This window comes from Callospermophilus lateralis, unplaced genomic scaffold, assembly GCF_048772815.1.
Source record: "Callospermophilus lateralis isolate mCalLat2 unplaced genomic scaffold, mCalLat2.hap1 Scaffold_63, whole genome shotgun sequence".
NCBI classification, from domain to species: domain Eukaryota; kingdom Metazoa; phylum Chordata; class Mammalia; order Rodentia; family Sciuridae; genus Callospermophilus; species Callospermophilus lateralis.
This window is the reverse complement of record NW_027514713.1, coordinates 18,719,270-18,746,137: the sequence shown is the minus strand read 5'-3', so window position 1 is coordinate 18,746,137 and position 26,868 is coordinate 18,719,270. Positions and strand designations below refer to the sequence as shown.

Genomic DNA, 26,868 nt, shown 5'->3' with positions numbered 1-26,868 from the left:
GAATTTGTGTAATTTTAAGCTTCAGGCATTATGCTGTCCCTTAGGGGAAGCTGTGCAATGTTCTTGTGTTGCACCTCACTGTTAAATATACAGGGTACACCGAGCATTGCCATCATGTGAGAAAGTTTTGCCTCCTTTTTCTTGGAGTGTCCCAGTTCTTCATGTGGTAGGTATAATGATTAGTATGAACCAGAAGATGTGGGTTTGTATATATCTGAGATCTTTATAAATTACAAAGCCAAAGTCAGCAGCTTAGTCCTTTGGAGAAACAGAAAAATAGATTAGAAGCTCAAACATATAGATTGAAAACAAGAATTTAAAATTCTTGGTATCCCCTTTAAGGTCATGATCAAAAAAGAAGATAGTTTTTTCACAACATCCCCATCAGACACAGTTATGTTAAGGTCTAAAACAAATTTACCTAAGAAACAAATTGCATTTTGAGAAAAAATCTATCTGTTGTTTTTTTTCAGTTGTAGTTGGATGCAATAACTTTATTTTACTTACCTATTTATATGTGATGCTGAGGATCAAACCCAGCAACCTGCATGTGCTAGGCAAGCACTCTGCCACTGAACCACAATGCCAGTCCCTCTGTTGCTTTTCTTAAGGTATCTTAAAGAAGCATAGGTTTTCAATAAATTTGTAAGTGAATTAACAATGAGTTTCTCTTTCCCATGTGAGTGCCCCAAATCACCAACTCATAGTTTACCTTTTTCTTCCTTGTGCTAGTGTGAGTTCAGTTATTCTATAGTATTTAAGCTTTAGAAACAGATAATGCTGTATGGAAATGCCAAGAATGCTACTTCTGATGATTTCCTTTAGGAAGATTTATTTAAAAACCTATATATTTCTACATTATAATTTTCTACAATCAACAAAAAGAAAAAAAACAACTTGAAGTTCTAGTGATCACTGGGAAAGAAAAATTTTTGTTCTGGATTTCTTTCAAACTTTGTTTTCAACAGGGAGTAAGATAGATAGAACTTCACATTCTGCCTGTCTTCAAACCTGTGTGTGGTGTGTGTATATGAGCACATCCATGTGGACAATCTTATCTCAAAATTTCTCTCCTAAGTTTGATTTGAGAGGTTTTAGTCAGATCTGGCATCACCATGACCAAAAAGCCAGAGAAAATCAAGGTAGAGAAGGACAAGTTTATTTGGGGCTCATAGTTTCAGAAGTTAAGTCCATGGTCAGCCAGTTCCATAGCTCTGAGCCCAAGATGAGGCAGGATATTATGGCAGAAGGCTGTGGCAGAGGACAGCAGCTCAGGACATAGCAATGAAGAAACAGAGTGCTTTGCTTGCCAGGGACAAAGTGTAAACTGCCAAGTCACATCCCTGAGACCTGTCTTCTCTAGTCACACCCTACCTGCCTACCAGTTAATTCATATCAGTGGATTAATGCCCTCATCACGTCACAATTCTCATCATCTAAACATTTCACCTCGGACCATCCTTGAGTTGTCTCATACATGAGATTTTGGGGGACAACACATAACCACACCATAACAGAGATATGATAAAGATATTTAATTGCAAAACATCTACATAAGTTGTATGACAATTTATGATTACAAACACAAATGGACATAGAAGCAATTACCCAAGAACTGTGTTTTTATTGTATTGCTTTACCTGTAAATGCACTGTGTGTTTAAGTTAGTTTGTTTGGTTTTCTCTTATATTAAGAAAAAGCATTTGTTAGGGCTGAGATTTTAGGATACATTTTGCGCATTGCATATATTTTCCTCTTATTTATGAGAAGACACAGAGAAATGTGGCAAATTAAACACAAATGCTAGTGATTCTAAAGCTCATTTGAGTTTAAATTTTTACTACAGTCAGGAATAATTAAAAAATATTTTATTAGAATCGGGAGTACTCCACAGAAACTGAAGATATCCTCACTTTTAAAATTGTGGTCTTATTCTTACTCTTCTAATTTAGTTCATTATACTCATTTTAGCATTCAGGATAAATTTAAGTTGAAATACTTATAATTTGGGGATGTATATGATAGGGAGAATGCCCTGAATTAATTTTGGTTAACCCTTCAAAACTCACAAGTTTATATCTAACAGAAAATAATTGCATTAAAATATAATTATATTCTCATAGTCTTTACCAATAAAGTGAATTCTAGGTAAACTAGTTATAGAAACTGACATGATGTTGAATTCTTCTGGTCTTCCAAACTTCATGTCTCCCAAATGATATCTGGTTTCCAGTTCTTCCACTCACTCATGGCTTTCTCACTCTCATTAGTTAGCTCTTGCCCATTTGGATGAATAAGCGCACTTCATTTTAGATAGTGGAGCAGTCTGTTATATAAAAACATGCTCTTTGTTCATAGTGTGGTGTGATTTTTAAATTAATTTACAAGCTATATAGTCCTAGCTTGGGAGGGAATAAAAACACCCAGAAAAACAGATTTTAATCCTTCCATGAGGCAATTTGGAGAAGTTGTATTATTTTATAATCTTAAAAATTAGAACTTATCATATAAAATTAAATAAAATATAAAACTTCTGTAATTTATTATCAGGATTTGACAATAATGAGCTGTATGTAATACATTTGTGTTTTACACTTTAATTTTTCATGTAAAAGAATTTTTGTATATAACATTAATTCAGTGAATAACACATATACTATTCAAGTCCTAGAAAGGGGAAGACTGAAGTGGAAGGTAAAGAGATATTATTAATAAAGCAGAGTTATTTTGGAGCATAAAACAAGCAAACTATAAAACCCAAAGAAGAAGTTTTATGGCAAGTAGTTATATCCCAAGTACCATTTTAAAAGGTACATTAAATTTTCTACAGTTCCATATAAATCAAATGTCGGTATTTACACCTTTATTGAAGCTTTTTATTTTGGGGGGTACAAATAAAAAATATCAATGACAGACAGAAAAAAAATTTGGAATTCTTTATGAGGATGAAAAAATCCAGGAATATCTTTAATTGTACCATATTAATTTGAAATACTGAATTATGCAGTTATTTTGCCAATTTGAATCTCTCTGCACCTTATTTTGCATGTGGTATTAAATGCCAATAGACATTTTGCTGTCACTTTCTGAAATGTTTGCCTGCAACAATTTAGATAGATACAAAAGATAATGAAGGACGGGAATTATGGTTACTGACATTAATTCCAAAGCATTTCTGTTCCGTTATCATTAGCCTCTAGGAGTTGAACTGTGAGTCAATTAGATATACAAGCTTAAACTATAGCCCTGACCATCAACTTTGAAAGGTTTTGGCAGGCTTTGTTTAGATAGGGGAGTGAGACAGGGTGGATACTCTAACACACAATTCTGTCTGTTGCTGAAAAAAAAAAAAAAAAAACTCAATGTGTATGCTGTACCAAGATGGAGTTGTTGGAAAAATCTTTGTCAATTAGACCAGCAATATATTTCCTAGTTGTTTTCCATTTTATGTTAACTTACCAATAGTTAACCATGAAATTATTAGTACATTTTTCAAGGTAAGAAAGAAATTATGGACACGATGGGAAGACAAACTGATTGTCTTTTGTAATAACTTGCAACCACTAGATTGTGATTATAACCAGCCTCCCTCTGGGTCTCCCAACATTTCCTTTAGTTTCTGGTCTAGTCTCCAAGAAGCAATAGCATCAACATTTTTATACAATAGAATTCTATCACCTAAATACAGGATTTTATTTAAAATGTTTTATTATCTAAATTAGGAAAATCCGGACTCATTATTTTTCAGTGTTCAAGTTTTCTCCAAAGAAAATGTGAAATACAATTACCAAATGGAATGGTACATGTAAAGTGATTATCACGGTGTCTGGCATATATTTAAGACCCAATAAAGTTAGCAGGAATTATTATTGTTTTTACCTTTTCATGGTTATTTTAATCATCATTATTTTGTGCTCACTGTGAATGTATTGAAGAAACTGCATACTGAAAAGGATGCAATAGGATTTTTTTTTCATGAGAAGTCAAAGCCTGTGAAATTTTATTTATACAAAAGAATAAAAATATCTATTTTAAAAGAACTGATTTTAACTTGTATTTTTCCGCTTTTCCTGTTCCTTGAACATGAAACTGCTTTCAACTCAAAGATTTGAGATAGGTAATTTTAAAATAAACACTCTTTACCTTCCTCCTGCAAGAAAACAAAGAGCCAAGTTTCCCATTTTACTATGGTAAGCCACATTATTTTCAGTTGGAATATTGGCAACTGCATGAAATAGATTACCAGATATGTTGGCAGGAAGGTATGAGCTGTACAAAGGCATTACAAAAAATCCCCAAAGAAAATGAGATGGTAAAATAACAACAGAAAATAAAACACAACAAATTAAGAGAATGCCAGATATTTACAGCCTACATCATTGTGATTTGTGTTCTACTTAGCATAAAAGAAAACGAGAGAATATTTCTCATCAGGGATCACGGATGTGGCTGGCAGTAGCCAGTTTGGGAAAAAATGTTCATTCTAAGAAGGGAGAAATGCACAGTTAACAACTTGCTGCGATTATAACCATGTCTTGGTCTTCCTGCAGCTCTGTTACTAAAAATGACACAAAGCAAATGATCCGATGTCTTACAGAAATGACATGTTTGTCACAACATTTAGAACAAACTACTCAGAGTCACAGGCACTGGGTCTGGGAGAGCAGAGGTGGATGGCCACGCACTCAGATGAGGGATGTTTATCTTTATCTGTATGAAGTCGGAGAAGGGAAGCAGAGCTCTACAGCCTGGAGGCTTCTGCACTAATGATTCTAATAGTCCTGTGCCGGTTTTTATTCTTCCGTTTTTTATGGCTGCTGTGATGACTCCCTGAGGAAGTAGAAGAAGCAGCCTTCTGAGGTTTCACTCCCTGCACAGATCCATCCAGATCCTCAGGGTCCTCCTGGCTGGGCTCATTTTTCTGATTGTGGAAGTCTGGAGAAGTATCACTTTCTGTCCCACTTCCTGGCTCCCTCTTTTCAATGAGCTGGTCCTGAACTCCCGCCAATGCACTTACTGCAGCTGCCGAAGTAACTGAGGAATTACTGAAGAGCCGCTCAGCTTCCTTAAACTTCCGATTCCTTCTATCATTTTTGCTATTGGAGTTTTTTTGGTTGGTCAGATACCGATCCCAGCCACGAATAATATTGGCATACATCTGAGTTTCTTCCAGGTAGCTTCCTTTAAAAGCATAGATCTGTCTCTCCAAGTTTGCCAGTGTTTCCGCCAGCTCCTGCTTCCACTTCACAAGCTCTGCCAGCTCCCGCCGGGTGTCGGGGATCTGCGGTGGCGCCCCTTGTTTTGCATCGCCATGTTGGGCTGAGGCGCGCCGCCGCCGCCTGCAATAGGATTTTAATTCTATGGTTTGTACATTGGTTTCTTATCAGGTTAACTGAGGATGACACTATTATAAATTTAGATTGAGTCCTATGTAAAATTGTGATGTACATGATATTTTTACTTTTAAAAGGTTTATATCTTCTTCTTTTTAAAAAATTCTTAATACCTTTTTGATTGTAGATGGACACAATATCTTTACTTTTATTTATTTATTCTTATGTGGTGCTAAGGATCAAACGCAGGGCCTCACGAATGTGAGGCAAGCGCTCTGCCACTGAGCTACAACCCCATCCCTGTTTATATCTTCTTATACAAAGTCTATAAAGTCTTCTGTCTCTCCAAGCAGGTATTTCTGATTGGGAAATTAAACAGGTTCATTTATTCAATTCACAGTCCATTCAACATCAATTCTTTGTATTTCTTTTTATCGTTTCTTAGCCCTAGTTTCTTATTCTGCTGTGTTAGGGTCCTGTTCTCTGTTGTACAGGGAGTCTGAGAGATATCTGAGCAATCTAATAGTGAATGATTATTAAAAATTGATAATAGGTTAATCTACCTTTGGAGTTGCTATTCACAGCTCTAAGAAAGCAATTAAAAGGATTTAAACCATATTTTAAAATGTTTACCTGTCAATGAGAATCTCCTCCTTTGTATCCCTTGTCAAGAGGTTTATCATTGTCACCCAGGGTTGCTCCAAATCTCTCTGTAGATCTTTAGCACATTCATTCAATACCCTCCTTCAACCATTCCCATGTTTTGGAATTGACATAAACCCCTAAAGCCTACTTTGTGGTGAGTGCTCCTGATAAGAAAGAAACTTACCTTTCTTCTCAGATGTACTATTTTGTTGCCTCATTCTTTCAGATATTTCAATAGAGCTTATGATGTTAGGATTCACAGATGCATTGTTACTCCTGCAAAACTATTTTAACAGCTTTCTTCACTTTCTCTCACATTGCAGTAGGAATTGTGGAGTGCATACTTGGTAAAGGTTAGTTTTTGTTTTCATTTTTTAAAAACATGTTCAACTCTTACATGTAAAGCTTTGCCTCTCTTATCTTTTGTTTTATTTTGTTTTTCCTTTCTTATTTTTCCTCCAAGATTCATTTGGTGTCTCCTCACCCCCATAATAATAGAGCTATTGCTACCAGAAAGAGGACTTGAATAGCATGATGGAAAAAGTTGAGAAAACACTTTGAAGAACACTGTCCTCCTATAACACCTGTTGAAGAGATGTCTTCAGGAGACTGAGGCAGAAGACTGCCTGTCACTATGGCTGAAAGGACCCTGCCTTCTAAGAGTGTGAGTAGCAGGGTGAAGCAGAGAGGACTTTGAGCTATTCTTCCATGTAATCCCTTGAGGAGGTTTGGTCTGGTTTCTTTTTTCTTTTTTTGGTGCCAGGGATTAAACTCAGGGGCACTCGACTACTGAGGCACATCCCCAGCAATATTTTGTATTTTATTTAGAGACAAGGTTTCACTGAGTTGCTTAGCACCTCGCTTTTGCTGATGCTGGCTTTGAACTCTCAATCCCCCTGCCTTGGCCTCTTGAGCCTCTGGGATTGCAGACTTGTGCCACCGTGCCTGGCCTGGTCTGGTTTCTTAATCTCTGTTTCTCTAGCATCAGCACAACATCTAGCCCCTCCCAAGTATTCAATTAATGGAGTTTCATGTAGAATACACAGTGGGTACCTAATGGACTTCCACAGAGAAACCACAGTTACAAATCGTGGGGGACAAGAGGCGCCTGCCAAAGAAATTATTAGTGTTGAGGAGAAAAGAGGGTAAAGGCCACGTGACAAACCAACCATTAGAAGCCATGGATCCCACAGTATTTCAAACAGAAAACCTTTGACAACAAAATAAGTTTTATAATTGTCTTAGGCTAACTTGTTCAAAAATTAACTCTTTGGATAAAGTTTTACTGTCTCAAACACAATTAGGTGAGGTAAAATCAGTTTAAACCCTCATTTTAAAAATAACTAGGTGTGCCTACAAAATTGTGTTGAAAATTCTGATGATATTTATACAATGCAATAAACAATGTTGTACTTGTGTGTTAATAAAACAAATACCCTAATAACATCCTATTCAAGAGAACATGCTTTTTTTTTTTAACAAGACTCTACAGATCATCTCTCTGACATCAAGAACCCTTTATATTCTTTTGAGAAATGTTGCTGGCATTGATTAATATCACTCCTGGAGGCTATTTCCAAGCCAATGTTGTAACTAAGTTGAAGGAGCAGGCAGGTGTGTTGGACCTTTTTAATGCAGGATTGACACCTCAATAAATCAAAGGCAATAAAGGAAAATAATTAAGAAGAAAATACAGAAACTATTCACTCAAAAAATCATACACAGCACTAGCTAAATCAGTTCCTATTAAACTGATTTAGATTTACTTTGTATTTTTCCTTCTTTTACTAATAAACACTTAACATTTTCTTGCTCTTTTTCTCCTCAGGGTATTAAAAAGAAACCATCAATATGTGCACATTATTAAAATGAATGTAAGCCTATAAATATATATTATTCATACATATACATAAGCTTATATTCATTTTTTAGAAAAAAAAAAAAATATATATATATATATATATATATATATATATATATACACATTAAATATTCACACATATAGCTAGACAAATCTCTGTTTTCATATATAGGAAAAAAATCTTTTGAAAACTTAATGGAATTCTGATCAAAACTACTATCTCATAGCTTATATATATACATATATTTTTACTTATTTTCTTTCGTTATTTTTTTGGTAGCAGGAATTAAACCTAGGGGTGCTTAACTACTGAGCAGTCCCAGGCCCTTTTTCATTTTTTATTTTGAGACAGGGTCTCTCTAAGTTGCTTAGGGCCTCGATAAATTACCTGAGGCTGGCGTTGAACTTCAGATCCTCATGCCTCAGCAACTGGGATAACAGGCATGTGTCACCACGACCATCTCAGAGTTTATTTTGCCCAATCCAAGTGGTAGTAATGAAGAAGTTTATAAGATTCAGGAACTGGCCTTACTTAAATGATCCTAATTTTTCTGTTGAAGTTTCTTCCTACATTCCTGTTGTTGATGTAAGGCTGCTGTGTCCACCAGTTCAGACTAGGTTTAAGTGTTGAGTTCTAGTCCATACGTGTCACAGGCTTCCCCCAGGTATGAGTGCTGTGCATCTTAGATTTTGTAAAGGAATGAAGTCTAAGGAAAAAGGGCAACAGTCAACCACATTGTCCTGTTCAAGAATGCACATGTTTTATTTAAGTATGCTCCAAAGGTCTATTTTTTTCCAGTATAATGCAGGTATTATGCTATCCTTTGAAATAAGATATATGAACTTCAAACAAAATTGTCAAAACAATGACCTTAGTTACTCCATATGGTACACAGAAATAATTACATTTCACTTACAATACAGATGCACTTAACACAGCCATCAATAGTCACTCACCACCAACACAGTATATTTTTTAAATCACCTAAAACATCAAAAAGTTTTTTCTTTTCCAAATATATAAAGAAATTAATATTTTGGATAAGTGATCAATGAAAAGAGGAGGCAGAATTGTCAACTAAAATAACCTAACTGCATTTTCCTTGATATATCACCAAGAACTTGAAAATAGAACTTCTTGTTGGGAATCAAAAGACATTAAGTATTCCTGATTGTAATTCCTTTGTCTAGTTTTTAAAAAGGTTCTCAATAAATGCCATCAAAGAAGGTTCACTATATATTTGCTCTAGAAGCATGAAGTGACAAGAGGCAGGTGTCAATATAATTGTTAATATTCACACTGCTGGAAGATCAGTAGCTTTTTAAAAGACATACTAGGAATAAGGCCAATTCTTCCCATGAGACAGTAGTTTATCTTACTTTCACTCAGCAAATGTTTATTAAGAGCTACTGTGTGCACAGCACAGTTCTAAAAGCTATTCTAGAAATGGGAAGCAAGAATTTCTGACTTCACTCAAAAATGATTGGATTAATTAATTTTTATAAGTTATGATAAGCATTTGAATATCTCTATAATAGAGGGATAATTATTAACTCTTTCCATGTATAGAAACTAAGCTTTATTCCTTACAGTGGTGGGTGGCTCGGAATGAACAAAACATTATTTGACATAAAACTTTTTTTACATTCACGTCTGCTGATGTATTTTAAGGGTGTAAAGTTATAAAGACTTTTCACTTAAATGTACACAGAAATCAGTCTTGCATCATCAAGCTCCTGTCCTCCCAATTTCGTGGAGAATGCAGCACCTTGCCAGGACCTTTCTGAGATAAATTGGTGCCACCTTCATGAATGGCATTGGCCGAATGTTTTCATCAAATACTGCAACATGAAGAACTCCCGTTTATCTCTGCATTCCAATTCATATTAGATATTCTCAACATGTATTCAAGATCTAAAGCAAAATAAATAATACATCAAGTAAGATTCTGAGATCGCCAATCCTGTAATATTAGTCCCAGTCAACTCTTCAGGAAACACATCCCAATATATCTAGTATCTGGGCTTTTCCATAAACAGCAAAGACATTAGAGATAATTCATAGAAGTCAACTCCTTTTCTCTAGCTTTTGACAAGGGGATTGATGACAATCTACTTAGAAGATAATTTATTGGGGAATACAAAAGTAGGAAAGTCACTTGAACTACAGTGAATGCTAGTTTCTCTGATGATAATGAACCCAATACAAAGGTACCCTAGAAATAGAGAATGCACTGGGTCACAGCAATACAGTGGACCAAAGAATACTACTGAAAAACATGGATGACATGGTAGTTTGGGATTAAAAAGTCACCTAAACCTTTCAACACCAGAAGTTTTTCTATGGATGTGGCTCTTACTGTACCTATAATCTGGAAAGTACAACCACCAAAAAAACCTGATTCCTGATACAACATATGTGCAGTGAATTATTGCAGTTGTAACAGTCACGCGGTGCAAGATTAAATGATAATACTGAACTATCTGAACACTTCATATTTACTAGTGAGCATCCCCATGAGAAATGCTGCAGTTCTAAAAGGAGTTTATTTGCACAGCCCACCATGGAACAATCCGCTTGTTGTAAGTGCACAGAAATTCCCCTTTATACAATTATGATTTATCATGCCTATTCTGAAGACAATATAAGGAAACAGAGATCACTGCTCCAAAGAATTCTAGCATGCATTATGATGGTTTCCTTCAGTCAATACAAATGTGTTGTATGAGTTTTTTCCCATATGTAATAATCTTCATTATAGCCAATGTTCATGGTTTTAACAGGAAAAATTTTTATCAAAATGTTTTCCGTGTTTTTTTTTTTTGTTTTGCATTCAACTGGAACATTTTGTTCAAAGATTTATTTTATTTGTTTTGTGCTCATTCATAAAGTCAAAGGGCCACAGAATATTCCTCTATATAACAGGTCAAACTCTGTCTAGAAATGTCATTGGTGGTTTTATTCACATCCTCGAGTTTGGAAGAATTATTTTTGTTTCACTATCAGCCTTCTTGTTTTGCTGTCTTAATCTGCAAAACGTTTATTTTTTTATTTTTCTTCTTTCATCTACATTGAGATTCTTTCCACAGCCAGGGCTCAAATTCTCTTAAACCAAATACAATTGTCTTACAAGGCAGACACCCTGACAATATTTCCTCCTGAGTACTTGGGAGACTCTGGCCTGTCATCTGCTTCTGGTGTGGTTACTGGAGGTGTTGGGATGCTTATTATTGCTGTAGTCACGTAAGGTTGTTCACAGTTTAGTTTAACACAGTCTTCCATTTTGACATTTAAGCTGGATCGGCTGATGAGGAAAAAAATAGATTTAAGAAAAGAAGATATTTATTTAATTTTTATCATAAAGCTGAAAAATGTACATTTTAATGATTGTAAGTAGCATTTTAAATGTTCAGGAAAATTATCATGTAAAAATGAAACATCAAAACGTAATATGAAACATCAAAACTTAATATATATTATCTTGAACATTAACCAGTTCATTAACATTAAAGACAATTCTTAAAGCCAGATCAACTCTTTCTCATACAAACTGCATTATAAATGTAAGGAAGAAAAAGGACCAGGTAAGATTTGGACAACCTGAACTGAGCAAAGTAAAATAACTTTAAGATAGAGACTCAGAGTTTGATATGCCATGTGATTTCTCAATTCCTTTGTCCACAATCTCCTTTCATTATTATGTCTTTTTGAAGTATATAATGCAAATTAGCCCTCAATTTATTGATGATCATATCTTAAGAAGCCAAAAAAGTTAGCTGTTCCCATTTAGTAATTGAAGGTTTTCTCAAAAGATATTCTTTACCAGTATGTTATACTCTTTGGGAGAAGGAGGAAGGAGAAGGATCAAGAAGAGTATAAACAGGAATTAAAACTATTTTCATGGAAAATGGCTAAAATGTTTATGTCATAATATTTTCTTCTTAAAACTGTCACCGTTTTCTACTTTGTTTTATGATGGATGTAAAATATCTTAAAGACAAAAATTCTTCATTGTCCTAAATTTTAACATTGTGGTCCAATTTTTATAAATCAACATAGTCTGAATTCAGAATCTCATCTTGGTTTTCAACATAGCTTCTTTTTTTATCTTAAAATGCATTTTATTTCAGTAGCCAAAGGCCATCAATCAAAGAAAGGAAAGAACACTAATTTCATGAAGATAGACAAATCCATGGAGTGGTTTACAGGAAGTGAAGAATGAGATGGGTCATCTAAAGCAACTTGGAATCATTAGCTACAAAAACTAAATGCAAGACATATGTCAAAATGGGACATTTAAGCAGTTTTGCAAAGTTTCACATCTTTTTTTAGCTTTTGTTATTTTTCAAAGTTATATGTAAAAGTTATACAAATCATAGTAACAGCTAAAAATACTAATCTATGAACGTAGTGATTTATAGCTTAAAGTTCTAGTTTGATATTTTCCCATCTTCAAATAGGTTGACATCGTTTGGGATACTCAGTTAAGTTGTGGTTGGAACTTCCTCAACTTGACAAGAAAAGCTGTATGACCAGCTTGCCAATGTATAGGTCTGGCAATATAGGGAAATGATCCATATGGAAAATCAGAATGTGATCCTTCATGGTCATTCTCTTGAATGAAAATCTCACTTTCAACTCCAGTTTCCTTTTGGATATGTAATTGTAAATCTTTGTTGATTTTAGGTTCTACTTTTTTAAGTAAAATTCCATTTTTTCTGTTTTGCAATGCAAACCAACCAATCTCTGACAATGACTTCACTTATCTTTTCACATGAGAGAGCATGTTCACAGATCCGAATTCCATCTAAAAGTTCAATAACCTGTGTGATGTTTGCTAGATATACAGCACATATACCACCCTGTTTAAGATTTGGATATAAAACAGGCAAAGCAACTTGAGGGTTTAACATATCCAAAGCTACGGCATCAAATGTTAAAGATTTGATATCTTCAGTTGCTCCAGATATATCCTTATGAATAAAATTCACATTGTCTGGCCATTCTTCAATGTGACTTAATTTCCATGAATCACGCCAGTACTTGTAATTCTTCTTGGCTAGATAATGGTGGTCTTTCCGTATCTCAAAACTTATGACTTGTCCTTGTAATCCAACTGCTTTTGATAAAACAAGCTCATTCCACCAGAACCCGAACCAGCTTCCAAAACAGTATCACCTGGGCTGATGTCCATCATTGATAGTATCATATTCATATCCTTTGGATATGTGATGGCAGGCCCTCTTTTCATCATTAATACATAATCTTCCAATGCCGGCCTCATCAGCATGAAACTCTTACCACAGGAACTCGTCAGTACCTGGCCTGGGAACTTCCCCATGATCTCGCTGTATGGTACTGACCCCCAGCTACTATTTAAGGGCCCGACATTGCTCAACCTAAATAATTTTCTATATTGTGTTTCTCTTTTCCCAGTCGCAGCTAAAATCAGCTCCCCAGCCCGAAAGGGTCCCTCTCTGGAAGTTGAGCAGGAAGAGGAGTCGTGAAGCTCTGTGGTCTCAAAAGTGGACTGAAGCACGGGGGTCAGCGGAAGATTCCCGGATTCGGAATATGCGGGACCAAATTGAGCCCGCTCTTCGCTTGATCTGGAGGGGGTGACTCGTCCCTCGGCGTCTCCAGTGATGAAAGACATGTGTTCCCAGTGCCCGGGATGCAGAGAGGGAGAGGTGGAGATGAGTCTGTGTCAGGGGCTTTTCTTCGTGTCGCCTCTGGCTCTCTGTCTGGATCTCGCACTTCTCTAGGCGAGGACTCGCAACACAGTAACCGCGCTTCTTGGAAAGGCGGTCGGCCAAGGCCACACAGGGTCGAATCGACCCGGAGCCACAGAAGCCTACCCAGGTGCCGCAGCTCCAGCAAGCCCTGACTGTGAAGAACTCAACATAGCTTCTTAAATGCCAACAAAGAAGCAAGACTGAACTTATAGAGGGTCACTCTAAGAATATATGCTCTTCAAATAAAAGAATGAAGTAAAAAACATTTTGGCAGAATTTGATCTTTCTAATGTATAATTTAAATGTATTCCTTTTTATTAGACATTTATGGTAAAAAAAATAGTAAATAATGAAAAGTAAAGGGAAAATGTCAGTGTAAAAGTTTCACATAAATTTTCCATAAATTAACTGGTAAACAATTTTAGAATTTAACTTATCTTTTTGATATCAGATTGACTTTTGTATTTGATGTGGCCAAAAATATCTTTTGGATCAAAAGTATAGGTTAATAAAAGATTTGTGTAGGCATAGTTTTAATTTTTACTGCTACATTGAATATGTTAGTATATTTTAGGTACTATTGAATAACTTTCAATCATATCGATGTCAGTTTCACTTGTCTTTTTAGTAGTTTTGACTGTCATTTCAGGCTCTTTGAGTTTACATATGGGGCTCCTGGGTATAGAGGTCCTTGCTCAAACAAACAAAAAATTGTAGAGTTGAAGCAATAAAAACATTGTTAGTCATCTTTTCTTCTTCCTGTTGTGAATACTGACATAATTACTATTTTTGACCCCAAGGGATATGCCAGTGGACTCCTCCTACTTGCTGCACAGTTTTGTCCCTTTCTCAGCCCTAGGAGCTGGGACTTTCCTGCTTATAGGTGGCAATGTGACAGCAGGGACAGAGCCTGTGAACCAGTAGGTTCATCCAGGTACCTGTTAGATAGAGGAGTTCTGTCCACACACCGGATTAGAATCGTGCTGAGCTCCTGCACGCTGCCTCGATGACTCCCAGATACGATGGCATTTGGGATGCGGAAAGGTTTTTTTTGTGTTGACGTGAACAGCAAGTGCTGGTGACTCCTTGTTGTGAAGAGAGAGATGGGCTGTGACTTGAAGGACGGTTAACGGTGGTAACTTCCATGCAGCTTTCTTCAAAGACTTGTTTATCCACGAATTCATGATTCTATTTCAGAGTTGGAAGAAAACGTGAAGAAAGCAGAGAAGCACATTTGAAATTAAAATAAACAAAATGTATAGCTTTCTTTTACTAACACCATTTTCCAACAGATTAGAATATTAGAACCACTTTTCTTTGACACTTGTGTGGAAATAAAATCTCTCTAGTTAGACTGAGGGATTTATGCGTGCCGGTGGATCCAGTGTTCATTGACAAATTAGCTTTATCTTAGAATATAATTTATGAATTTAAGGATAAAATCAGAAAGTCAGAAATTAGAAGGGAAAAACCCTGGAAATGAATATGGATAATATCTACAGGAAATTTAAAAATTTACATTGACTTTATTTTTTAAACAAATTGAAATCATGAAAAGAGGATATTTTATAGAACACCACAAGTAATACTGTTAAATAGTAGCAAATACCTTCACATGGGATTGAAAAAAATTTTAATCTGAAAATAAGATATTGAAGACACTTCTGATTTCTTTATATAATTTCTGGTATATAAGAAAATCTAACTTATTAGCTAAGAAAATAAAATGTTTATCTGTAAAATGGGTCACTGTGCTTGACTCAGAATGAATGAGCACTGAACTTTCATGGCCTCTTTACTTTGTGATATATTACAGGGAGAACTCATGACCTCAGTCTTTGTTCAGGGTGTGTGTGTGTGTGTGTGTGTGTGTGTGTGTGTGTGCGTGCGTGCACATGGATGTGCATAGTGCTGGGGATTGAACCTTGGTAGAGAGCACTGCTCTACCACTCAGCTACATTCCAGCCTTCTTATTTTTTTATTTTGAGACAGAGTCTTGCTAAATTGCCCTTGCTGGCCTCCAACTTGCAATCCTCCTGCATCAGCTTTGGGATAAGCTGAGATTGCAGGCTTGCACCACACTACCCCAGCTGTTCTCCATCCACTACCTTCTAGCCCATAGGAAATCAGTAATGGGCATCATTTCACACTCCCTATTTTATAGATGCACAGTGTCAATTTTACTTTTAAAATGTTTAGCAAAGAATTGCTTCCTAAAATGCCTATGCAAGAATTTTACCTTAGAAATAGAAGGGAAACATTTTAGTCTGAATTGCTAGAGAATAACTTCAATTACTGTTTTTCCTTTGTGTGCACAGAAATGGCCTTCTAATGGAATACTTTGCACATACCGAATTTCACTTAACCATCTCTCATCCTAAAATATTAGTAAAACAATTGAAGCAATTCACTGGCTAATAGGAAATAGATTGTTTCGGTTACTCATTGGTCATCTCTTTGCTGAGAAAAGCATTTGAAACACATGAAATTTAACATTCTACCATTTAGAGTCCAGAGAATAATTTGATTAGATAAGGCAAAATTTCATGTTAAATATTACATTTTAGAGGAAAAAAAGTGCACAAAAGATTCATAATCTTATTTCTTCTTTTACAATGTACATTTCACACACATAATGCAAGTTATCCTGAATGAGATTTTAATTTATCTCCTAGCAATTAGAATTGAAGAAGTCATTCTGTTATTGGTTACCCTATATTTTTATAGGTGGTGTTGAAAGTAATTTTTGATTTAAAAAAATAGTTTTCATTGGTAAAGTAATTGAAAAAAGGAAACAAGAGGAAAATGACAAAATGAATTCTACCATTATCATGTAAGTTCATCTAATATCATATAAGCTACAAAGTATCATTCTTTAAAACTTAATACTAAGTAAGTACTAAGAAAGTACTAATAGGTTATAGACTTGTCCATATCTTTGTTTAAAAATTCAAATATAATTTTGTATTACCTGTTAAAACACTTAACTGATTTCCATCTATCAGGACACAAAAATCAAAATTGCTCACTTGACTCCAAAGACTGACATTATCCAGCCACTGTCTCTGCTTCCACTTGGGCCATGCTACACTTGCTTCTTTGAGTCACCCTCAAATTCTTTTGCCTTCCCTTAGGCCAAGTTCCTCTTTCTTCATTCCCTTGGTTTCTTTGACTACTAGCCTTCCTGCCTACCTCTCCATCTTCCTTCCTTCCTTCCTTCCTTCCTTCCTTCCTTTCTTCCTTCCTTCCTTCCCTTTCTTCCTTTTGCAACTAATATATATATATATATATGTATATATATATATATAAAATATCACTTTTATCATAGTCACCTATGTCATTCTTTCATTGATGAGACATGTACATTAACCAAAAATGTTACCCAGCAAAAAAAGATGACATAGAGTTCTCTTCATATAATTGCAAATCTACATACAGTAGCCAACACTACTATAGAAGTGGTTCTAACCTTAGAGAAAAATAAGTTGTTTTAGAGACAGCATGGTCATTTTTGCTAGATTCCTACAGTGCATTAGCAAAAGAATCTCTCATCTTTGTTCAGCCTCTTTTGTCTTACTTTGACACGATATTGTTTCATTGGTGGTACATGCCAAACATCTGTTGAATGTTTTCAAGACCCTTTGAGGTCCTTAATTACTTTGGTTCCAGCAGGTAATTGAGGGAAATTATTTTATTAAAATACTTTAGAAAATGATTTTACTTATGAACTTTTCAGTACAACCATCTTGGCAAGTCTAGTTTGTATAATTGAGAGGTTAAAAAAAATTCTTCCAATCCTCTTCTCTACCCTGGAAGGAAATGAGAACTTCATGTCATGGCAAATTGCCAGCAACAAAAATGGAAATCAGGGTGAAATTTCAGTAAATAATTAACTGTGGTCGATTGGAAAGTAGAAGGTTTCCAAAGTGTTAATTAAAAAAAGAGTTTGTATTGTCAGTTTTAGAATAAAAGCTTGGTAGTTATTTTTGAACTATTTATCTGCTTTAAGAAATACTGATGGTGTTTGGGAAAAGCTGTTCATCTCCTAAGCACATTTCTCCTATTCATCCCAATTTCTCAGAAATTCAGTTTTGCCTAGTCCTCTAATCTCAGCAGGATTTCTCAGTCAGTTGCAAGGAATGATAAGTGTAATGCATAAAATCCAAATGAAACAAATAAAGCAAATCACTGGTTCTGTGGACAAGACAAGTTTGGGGAATGTTGAGATGTCAAGCAGGTTTTCCCCAAAGCTGGGTTCTTCATGACATATGTAAGGATAAAAGGAGGATACAGTGTACAATTTTTCTTAAATTAATTTGACATGGAACAGACTTCCATGCAGACAAAGCATTCAGAAACTACTATGCAGGGTAACACAATAGCTTTTAGCAAGTAGATGATTCCTAGTTATGATAAATAATATTATTTAAATTTATAATGTATTTTCTGGAACAGAGGCTAAGCACCAATCAGAGAAAGATCCCTAAAAAATACCTTTGAGTTAGCAATTCACTTAAATGAATAGCTACTTTCTAAATAAGATGTGCTGCAGATTTAGGGATGTTCCTGAACCATTTTGTCATCAAATCACAAACTAGTCTATTTAATTAATTTTGAAGAATTAACGTATCCCAGGCAGCTTAAGGGAGAAAAAACAGAAAATCTCTTTACTTGGTAATCTCAGCCAATTACTTATTCCTCAGATATCAGCCCACCATACTTCCCGTAACATGTGTTCTGGAAATTTAATGTTTGGTTGTTTCTTTCATTTATGGTTTAGTAAAAAGCTTCATGTGAATTTAACACATTAAGCTTTCTCAGCTTTTAAAAATTTAAAGAGTTTATTGGAATCTTTCCATTTGCTAAGGAAAGTAGCTGCCCTAAAAATGAGACAAATTTTTAGTACCAAACAATAATAAAAAAGTGAGAGTGGAAGGAAGTCAGTGGAAGGCAGTAGAATATTCTTTGCCTGGTGAATCCTGGGATGGCAGTGCTGGGCAGAAACAGTCAGGGAATTGGGTCAGCTGAAGAAATGACAGGATGGTAAGAGGACTCTGGGTAGGGAAAGGTAAGAATTGAAAGAAGATGTAGAAAGGCATCAGAAGCAAAATAATGCTTCCTATTTATTTATGTTTGGTGCCAAGTATTGAACTCAGGACCTCTCACAGATACCAGTGCTATTTTGTGCCACACATTTACTGCACTATACTTTTTATGGTGGAGGAGAGGGACAATACAGTTTAATACATGATAATAGATTATACACACTATTATGGGAGAAAAAAGGGAGAAATTAAGGTTGCCTACAATAGCCAGAAGAATTTTGATGGAAGCAGTGATATGTGACCTAAGTGTTGTACCCTGAATGGGAATTTGCCAGGTGGCTACATTAGGTAGTGTAGACAGGAGTGAAGAGCTAAGAGCAGAGGTGATTCAACAAGGCTAAACCTAGAGTAGGTAGGGAGTAGTATGTAATCCAAAATTCCTATATGAGTGATCATTAAAATATAGACAAATTAACAAAACTTAGATTATCCACAGAAACTTGGGTAGAAATTGAATAAATTTGTTTTTAGTAGTGGATAATAAAAACGAGATCTTTCTCAGGCTCCAACAAGGATTTATTTCTTGTCTATGCGTTATCTAGAATTATGTTTATAAAATTTTCTGATTTGGACCTTGCTGAGTACACTTGGCAATGGTTCTTAGAGTGTGATAGCAGTAGCCGTATCACCCATAACTTGTTGGAAATGCAAATTTTTAGGCTGCAACTGAAAACTACAGAATCAGAAGCTTTGGGAACAGGGCTCAATTTGCTTTTTAACAACAGGATCCAATTTGTGTTTTAACAACAGGATCCAATTTGTGTTTTAACATGCTCTCCAGATGATTCAAATTAATCTAAAGTCTGAGAAGTACCATAGCAGGATGTGATAAAAGACAGAGTATCAGTAACATCTATCTGTATGAATGTAAAAAGTCTTTTCCATGTGAGAATAAGATATTCATATATATTGCACAGTAGCTCATTGATTCTAAATTTATCACTGTATTTTGAGTTCCTTACAGGAAAATCCCTTAGGTAACAGAGACTTCACAGTATGAACAATGCAGACTTTTCTGGTCTTGGACTTTAATCAACAAATGTGTGCTTGTGTGCAAGTTAGCTGTAAAATGGAAATAATAATATCACCCTCTTTGTAAGTTGATTGTGAATATTATAAAGTACCTGGGACATACTAGACAGCCTAGAAAGAGTTTGTTGTTGTTACTAGTATTTGTAAATTACAGTTATAATCACCATTGTTTCTATTACATGATGAACAAAGGTTACCTGGTGAATCTGCAAATTATGTATGACCTCATTCATATTTCAAAGTAAGGTGTACCACTTGCTTTAAAATATCAACCCTACCACCTGTTGGAAGGTATTCAATAAACACGTATTGAATAGCTGAGTGGAAAAATAAATCTATTAAAATACAATTGCACAGAGTGGGGGCATGGGAAATGTCTCATTAAAAACCTACATTTATGCACATGTCCATGTGCAGTTCAGATTATGAAGAATTGATAAAAATGGGGGTAAACAATACATTCCCTTTAAAAGGCAGCAGTGTGTAGTGAAATCAGAGAAAATATATGCTGGGGGGAAAGAGCCTAGAAAGAAAGTATTCCTGACAGTAAAGGTGGAATTTTCTCAAAGGCTTGATATTATGCACATTCAAGATTTTTCTAGAGTTTGGAGCTGGCAATTGGACTAAACGCCAAAAAATTTGATCTAAGAAACCATCTTACCATATTAAGTTAATTGGTCAGCTTGAATAATGTTTCTATTGAGCAGACTGCTTGCTTGACTGAATCAGCTGGTTAGTTTTGCCTAAACTTAATATCTGTCAAATCACTCCAGCCCAGATAAATGCAAACTTTCTTAACCTAATGAATTCTTTTCTTTTCTTTTCTTTTTTTTTTATCTTCTGGGAAGGAAAGTAGGAAATGTCCCTTGTTAAGTTATTTTGTTGAATACCTAAGTTCTTAGAGGATTATGCTTAGCTTATTGGGCATAGACTATTAACTGAATATATTATATTAGGTTAATATATTTGGCTTATTAGGCCAATTTTTCTAGTGCTCATATGTAAAATTCAATGTATTGTTACAGAAATTTAAAATACAGATGATACTTTTTAAATGCCAAAGTCATTCTTAAAACACACCTTTTAATTTGTATACTTTATAACATCACTTTTACTTTGGCTCTTAAAATTTAGTTAGCCAAAAGGCTTCTAAAATATTCTAAGACTTTCTTTATTGTTGTACATTACAAATTACAAAAAACACAGATATTTTGGGAATTGGATATTTGATAATCACATTTGTGCTTCTTATAGTTTTCATACAGTGGTTCTTATTAAAAGAAAACATTCCTAGAATGGAGATAGGTGGGTGGTGCAAGGTAGCTTTCATGGGAGACATGTGATATCTCAGAGACATGTGATATTTCAGAGGACGTATTCCCAGTAGGGGATCAAAGTATGGCAGGACCAAGAATCCTACACAAAGTGCCCTGGAAGAGTGGCCTTAAGTCCTCCTAATGCTGCTCTGAAGGTGTGTCCTGAATCCTGCATAAGATCACCATCGCCCAGAGGGTGCCTTTTAAATTTCTCCCTGTTTATTGGATGATCAGTTCTCTGCATTCATGTTATCTGAGATATTTATTATTCTTATCATTAGGAGTTAAAAACTAGTTATTAGTCCAAAAATGGGATAGAGTGGGAGATTTGTCTATTAAGTAATCAACTCCAAAGTTAAAACAGTGATCTTTGCTGAAGGAAGAGGACCACTGACAATAGATATAAAACGAATTCTCTGGACAACACACTGTATGACCATAGTGATTAACCTGAACTTTCCAAAGAGTTCACACTATATGAGATTTTATACTTTACTAAAGAGACAAAAAATTGCTCAAAAGTAGATTTAAAATTCATTCTGTAATTACCTATAAAGCCAGTTATGAACTGCACCAAATCACTCATGATATCTTATAGTTATACCACATTATCCAAATTGTGCATTTGCTTTAGAAAATGTTTATAAATGGTTTCTAAAACATATTTTTGAAGGACAAAGATACAGTGATCATAAAGGATACTGGAAATAGAGCAGTGTTAGTATTGAGAAAACTACAGAAGAGACTTCTATCTTTATTTTAATTTTTGGTACTGAGGATTGAACCCAGGGGTGCTTATCTGCTGAGTCTCATCTTTAGCTCTTTTTATTTTTTTTATTTTGAGATAGGGTATTGCTAAGTTATCTAGGGCCTTGCTAAACTGGTGAAGCTGGATTTGAACTTGTGATCCTCCTCCCTCAGCCTCCTGAGTCACTGTGCCCAAACCTAGAATTATTTTCAAGCTGAAAGGGCCCTGCCTTTCCAGGTGACTATTTTTACACAGAATGGGGAAGAGGAGTATGCTAATAATCAATCAGTGTTTCTGAGACACAACTGATGGTAATGTTTAAGTTGTGTGAAACTGAGAGCCAGCCTGGCTTGGGTTGAATGGTGGCTCTCCAACTCATCAGGTATGTGACCTTAGAATTGCTCAATTCCTGAATACCTTAGGATTCCCATCCATAAAGTTGAAAGAATAAAGTAACCAACTTCTAGAGATGCTGTGAAGATTCTATTAGTTATATTTCTAAAAATGTTAGTCCAATGCCTGGAATAATCTTAATATTATTGTTTTCCCATTTTACAAATAGGTATGCGGTGTGTACTTAGGAGAACTAAGTAACCGGCGAAAAGATCAGAGAAACAGGAAACTGCTGGGTCCGAAGTAAAAATCAGTTACAAATCATAATATATATCCTACTTCCTGTGTTGTCAAATAAACAAAATGTCTGTGACACACTTTATTCAAGCTAGTGGAACCAGCTTGATCCCTCGTAGAGATTAAATAAATCAGATCTAGAAACTCGATTTTAATAAAATTTGCCAAGAATCTTTCTTTGAATTTACTGCTGTAATTGGTGCTCTCCATCAATTATTGCTTACTTTCTGCATCCAGCCCCATAGTAGGTTTGTTTCCTGCTGATTTTGAAGTTAGACATGGTTATGTGACTTGCTTTGGCTAATTCAATAGTCATGGGCCACTTCCAGGAAAGGCTTGGGGAGGCAGTGGTTGATCATGATAGTCTTTACCAGGCCTGAACCACTGGAAGTACATTGTCAAGATGAAGTTTCATCTCTAAACCAGTAATGAACCTGTAGCATATTTATTTCAGAAATATTCCTTGCTTTGAGTCACTGATGTTCAATTTCTATTTAGCATAGAACAATTTGGCACTGAATAGCCAATAGGAAATTCTGAAGCTCATTAGAAATAGCAAGAGATGCCAGTTCATGGTTTCTCAGAGCTGAATACACACCTTTTGTGCCCTTCGTTTGTCTGCTCATTGATTCTGGTGGTAGATACAATTGAAGTTGGAAACAATCACCGGAACAGGTAGAGCAATGACCAAGACACCACTCAATGAACAGATGGAACAAAAATTATTCCCTGCTATGGTTTTTGGCACCATGTCACCATACCTGAAGTAGAGGGAAAAAAAATGTCTATCATTTCAAGTCATGGAAAAGACACTTACACCTGTTACAAATAGATTTTTGATTTAAGTTAAATGATTTTTGGGGATACCTCTCTATTTCTACTTCATAACTATAATGCCAATGGATTGGTTATGAAATTGATGTAAAAAAAGTAGGACAAGAATAATGTTGTTTGTTTTTAAGCTTTGACTGTTTCCTCATTAACATAATCTTTAGATTATTATAACTCCCCAGTTAGAATTCAGAAAAAAAAAACTTGTTTAATATGGACCCCATATTCTGGTTCTTAAGTTATTATTATTATTGCAGTACCATCATTAAAGCAGTACCATCATTCTCTGTCCAAAATCTTGTGGGAATTATAGTTACAGAGTGGAATATTACTCAGCCATAAAGAAACCTAGAAAGTGAGTTAAAAGGATTTGAGGACATTCTTACAATGGAGATATGTCTGTGGGCTTTAGAAGGTCAGCTCCTTCTTATACAATACTGTGTGCCCATGAGCATCTACTTTCTCTTTTCACTGACTGTGTAATAGACCCTAGAGAAGATGTGCCCCACTCTACTCCCACCTTTAAGAGAAGGGATTTGATTTGAATGCCTACCAATTAAATTTTAGGAAGTATTTATCAAAATACTTTATCAAAAGAGAAGTAAATAAAACCCATTTATTTGTCATAGGCAGAGAAGACAAGCAATAAAGTCCATGTGATCCAAGTTAACCTTTAAAAATATAAATATATAAAACAAAGAGATAAAATGAATAGTAATGAATGCATCCCATAGTTTCTCCTGCCCATCTCTATAAGATTATTTTAAATTAGATTTTTACTAACTTGTTTTGTAATCTATGTGCATTATGTCATAGAGTAGGCAAACCCAGAAAACCTGTTAATTATTTTGGCAAATTTTACAAAGTAAAAAGAAGTCATGGTTTAGATGTGAGGTGTCTACCAAGAGCTCATATGTGAGACAATGCAAGAAAGTTTGTAGGTGAAATGATTGGGTTATGAGGACCTTAATCTAATCAGTGCATTAATGCACTAACCAGGATTAAATGGACAGTAAGTAGGCAGGTAGGGTGTGACTATAGAAGGCAGATCACTGGTTGCATGACTTTTGAGGTTAATACTTTGTTCTTATGAGTGGAACTCTGTGCTTCCTGATTATTGTGAATTGATGCATTCATCTTTGATTCCCTTCCACCATGATGTTCTGCTTACTTTGGGCCCAGAGCAATGGAATTGGCCATCTATGGACTTTGACCCCTGAAACCCTGAGCCACAAATCAACTTTTCTGTGATAATTGTTCTTTTCTGATCTTTTGGTTACAGTGAAAATGAAGCTGACTAAAACAGGAAATGATGCAGTTTGTTAAAAAGCAGCCAATTTATGGGCCCCAAAAATCCATAAAGGAAAAACAGATGATGAATATACAGGGATGGTTTAGGTAATAAAGCTATGCTAATCTGAAACAAATAAAATGATATTTCTTATATTCCTTTACCACATCTGTTTTGCAATCCAAATTCCTTTGGCATCCAGAAAGTGTTGGTAAGCATTTGAGATGACTGGGTGGGAAATGAGAAATAGTGGGAAGAGGAGGGAACACATTGATCATTGGTGGGTAAATCTCTCATCTTTTGACTCCAGTAGAGAGACAGAACGTTCCCACATGGTAGCCAACTCGTGTGAGCCAACTCAGGCTCTGCTGTTGTGTGACAGGGCAGTGGGAGATGGTGCAAGAGCACAGGAAGTAGAGCAGACAGGGTGCAAGATAGTCCAGGTTGTCCTGTGATTACTGACATGTGAGGACAGCCTGTGCTGGTGCCCTCTCCTAAGGTGCATCAGCTGCCTCCTTCTGCACCCCCTCCATACTGCACAGAGGGCCCACAGGCTCTTCTTGCTGCTCCCTTTGCTTTCTAGAGACTGGAGTGCTGTTGATGTTTGTAAGATGTTAAGTATGTTTTGCTCATTTGAACATGTTGGAGGATAAATGAAAAAAATATAGTGTGATTTCCATTTTGTCTCTCTCCTCAGTTAGGACTGATCTGGAAAAATGGAAATCGGGAGTTTTTTTCTGAAAAAACTTGTCATTGGGCATAGAATATGCTGGGGATGAGAAATATCTTTCTGACAAAAACAGCTGCTGTCCTTTGTTTAGCAAAGGATTTGTTTTTTAAAACCAATATTCAGACTCATAGCAAGAAGCACAATAGCCTTATTCACTTCTGAAATTAGATCCCTCTGAAACCCAGTGAAGGACATGCTTGGAACACAATGCTTTATCATGAGAAGTGACACTTATGTCAAAAGGATCATTTAAAGTTTAAAGCGTTCCTGAAATATCACCATCTTTTAATGATTAATTTCTACCTTAGGCAACTTAGCTACCTATTGATATATTATTCTTTATATCCCATAAAGCACATGTCAATTTTTTTCCTGACTTAAAATTAGACTAAGCCTGGTAGTATTATACATTTCATTTTTTCCTGTTTTTCTTCAGAACTTAATATTATATCTTTAGCCTTCAAAAATTCTCCAAAGCATTACACTAAAATATTAGGTGGATGTGTTTATTTTCATATATTTAACAAAATTAATTATAAGACTACGCATAGTCCCAAAGATCAAAAAAATATAAATATTGAGTTCTTAAAAAATAGAAGGAAGTAAGAAGACGATACTATAATGAGAGAAAAACTACCCAAAAGTTTTACATAATAAAGCGACTTGCACTTTGTTATTGAAATAAAGCTCTTCACATCCCCTTACTTTTCTTTGCTTCTTCTACATTCTTCCTCCTGTAGTCCCAATGTTGCTACAGCCGCCCAGGTTTCATTCTGCTCCTTCCCACACTGGACATCTGTCAGCTTATTGCTTTTTTCTTCCTCATATAAGTAAAAAGTTACACTATGAAGTCGTGTTTCACAAAACTAAATGTTAATTCTAAATTTGCATGTTCAAATACACTTGGCTACAATGAAAACTTATGCTCTACATTAAAAATCATATTTGTGGAAGACCAAATCCTCAGAAAATGATTTCTATTTTTTTGCAGAGTTCAATTTCAAATATTGTTCAAAGATTTTATGTAAAAATCCTTAAATTCTGGCATGTACTCTACTTACCTAATGCCAAAAAAGTAGTACAAACTGGTTAACTCAGGCAAACAACTTAAAGTGAATTTATCTATCTATCTAATTTATCCATCTGTTCATTCATTCATCCATCTATCTATCCATCTTCCCAATTTATCAAGTAATATAAAAATAGGAAATATGCCTAGTTTTTAAACATATTCCAAACCAAATTTTATAAATACCTACTCAATTTCCCTAAATACAAATTCTTCTGAGATCATATGGCTAGAGTGTGGTTGTCTTTAGATCTCAAGCAGAAATATTGCCTTGAATTTTCTTCCATAGTCTATGAACTCAGTACTGTTAGATTCCTGGCTTTTTTTTTTCATACATGTTAATTTTTCTACTCTTATTATTTGAAGAATTTGTAGGTTCATCTGATAAAGGAGAAATGTTATATAAAATAAACCTCCCCAGCTAAGGCATGACTTTCCATCTATAAAATTATTTCCCATGGATACTCAGAGAGGAAAAAAAATAATGTATTTTATAAACAATCACAAAGTTGCAAGAAATTCACATATAGCAGGAAGAAAATGT

At 35.2% G+C, this 26,868-nt stretch overlaps 2 pseudogenes; both read right to left on the bottom strand.

Moving 5' to 3' along the window:
• Positions 1-4,437: 4,437 nt before the first annotated feature.
• Positions 4,438-11,122, bottom strand: LOC143389638 (chromatin modification-related protein MEAF6 pseudogene; annotated as a pseudogene).
• A 1,161-nt stretch (positions 11,123-12,283) lies between these two features.
• Positions 12,284-26,868, bottom strand: part of LOC143389639 (tRNA (adenine(58)-N(1))-methyltransferase, mitochondrial-like) — a 30,238-nt pseudogene continuing 15,653 nt past the window's right edge.